The following is a 2,571-nucleotide window of genomic DNA, read 5'->3' as shown; positions in this document are numbered from 1 at the left end:
ACACGTGTCAGAGCTGAACACATAAACACAGACACGCTGTCATTGAGATCTGGATCAGAGTTTTATGATATTGCTCAATATCATAAAACGGCTCAGTGAGTTTTACGGGTTCACGTCAGTGAAGGCCCTAATTGATAAATGAGCAAAACACAGAAACGTGATCGGCCTCCAACAATCCAACAATAGAATTAAGAGCAGTATTAATGTATTAGGAAAGAAAATAGAAATCCAGATGGAACAACACGCAAATGTCAGCATTTCATGTCTCTGCAGGGGCTTTTATTGTGTCGAGTTTGGCCATGGGCTCAGCTTGTCGTACTCACACAAAGCCGGGTGTGGCTCCGCATCGTAGCATCCAAACAGAGTTACGACTTGTGTGTGTAATAATAATAATACATCATCATTCAGTGTCTATTTGTTTGTCTATAGGCACTGTGACTGTTACAATATTATGTTAGGAGAAAGAGATGCTGTGTTGCTCTGCAAGTTTTTCCGCAGTGATTTGTTTCTTCCTTCTAGTCTGAGCCTTTTTGATATTCAGTGTGAATTAAAGCAGACCAGGACCGGCATCTGTCAGGTTCACAGCTGGTCTGTAGTTCAATCCAGAACCTCCGATCCCCAAAGCTACAGCATTTGTGAGTTTATTTAACTCACAGTAACACAGTTGAAGTCACTACACGTTGTACGTCTTCATCAGCTCCTCAGTACAAACGCGGCAACTTGGATGGAACTTTAAACTGACACGCGTTCGTTTATGTGTTGTGTCCACTCAGCCGGTGCACATCTGTACACGACGCGAGCGGATCTCCGAACGGCCCGTTCGGAGAACAGCCCACATGAGGCAAAACACCTAAAAATAAATAGACAGGACACAGGAGACTGAAACAACACACAAACGGGCAGCACGATCCCTATGATCTTCTGTTTGAGTTTGTGTTTCCTCTGTGGAGTGAGAAATCAGTGCAGGGGAGATGGCTGCCAGTGTGGATACCAGCTCAGATCATGTGTGGGACACATGAGGAAACCATCCAGCACGGCAGCAGTTAAGTTAAATCACTGCTCCCCCCCCCCCCACCTGCTCCCCAGCAAGAAATAAAGGGACCACCCTGTCCCAGCGCAGTTTTTATGTCCAAACACTAAGAACTTACAGAAGAATATGAGTCGAAGGGGGAAAAACCTGAGGAGAAGACGGGAAGCAGCACACTTAGGCGTGATGGCGACCAGCTGTGGGAGCTCCATCCGGTACCGCCTCACCCTGGTCCCGGCCCAGCACAGCACAGCCCGACCCAAACCCTCCACAGACGGACTCACTTTAATCGATCACGCTGCACTTGCTGCTGTGGGACGTTGAAGAGCATCAGCTGGAAACAGAGAAGAAGACGACAGGCTGTTTGGTCCCAGTCTAGAAATGTGAACTTTGACCTTTACCACAGACGACAGTGAATCACAGGCTCATAAATCTCATTCATTTGTTTACAGAGCTCTGCTAATATTTACGCCTGAGCCAAAGAACAGGTACCGTCGCCTAATGGCAGGTAATCAACCAGATGAATTACATATTAAATAAACTTTCTTTTGCCCGCCGAGTTAAACAAGGTCTATTTTTAGGTTTTCATGAAGGAAAACCCCACATACGCTCCTGCTCAGGGCTGAAACTCAATGAATTATCATGCGACAGGGTGAAAAATGTGGTTGACTAATGACACCTAAGAGTGAGACTCGGTGGGATCCGGTTTGCCCACATCCACAGCTTCACTGTCGCCTTCTGTCAAGATGGAGATGAATAGTTCTGGGTTTAGGGTTCCGTTGTATTTTTCTTTGCTCGTTTCTGCCTTTAAGGGAGAAATATGAAGGTGCTGTAAAATACGCAGCCTCCGCTTCACAACCGGAACAATTCATTTTCTTGAATTTCTCCAATATGTTGTTACAAAGTAAACAAGGATTAATGTGACAGCGAAAGTGTCATTTTAATGGAAAAACAAATTGGAACAAAAAAAAAAATGAATTCAAACAAACCATTGAGCCCCAGGGGAACGAGTCGTGATTGAATATATGACAGCGAAGATTTAAAACTGTGATTTGGTTACTCACATCTGAGGCAGCAACGTTGATCATAAAAGCAACTGTAAAAAAACGTAGGAATCGTGAATTAAATTAGATCATCTGATGAGAGCAAATCTACAATAGAAACAATATGTGACACACATTTGTTGATTCTTTTGTCCAAATTTGAATGTTTGCAGAGTTTTGATTTAGTTTGACATCCTGTAAACTGATAAAGGACAAGTTGTTTTTGAAGTTTATTGTTAATGGATGTGAAACAGGATCATTTTCTGATGATTCACATGTAAAAATCTGTGTCCGCTGCTCCTCTGTCCTTCATCTTCTGCAAGCTTCAACATCTGGCCACATGTGAGCGGTGACGCAGTCCTTCTCTGGAGCCGCCATTCAACCGTCACCAATAGTTTGGTGAATTTATTCAAGTTCATTAATATGTCAGACAGACTCAAGTAACAATTTGTGGCTTTTAAATCCCAAATGCTAATGAAGGTGAGTCTATTTTAACATGTC

This window comes from Betta splendens, chromosome 8, assembly GCF_900634795.4.
Source record: "Betta splendens chromosome 8, fBetSpl5.4, whole genome shotgun sequence".
Classification (NCBI taxonomy): Eukaryota; Metazoa; Chordata; class Actinopteri; order Anabantiformes; family Osphronemidae; genus Betta; species Betta splendens.
This window is presented reverse-complemented; position numbering follows the sequence as displayed.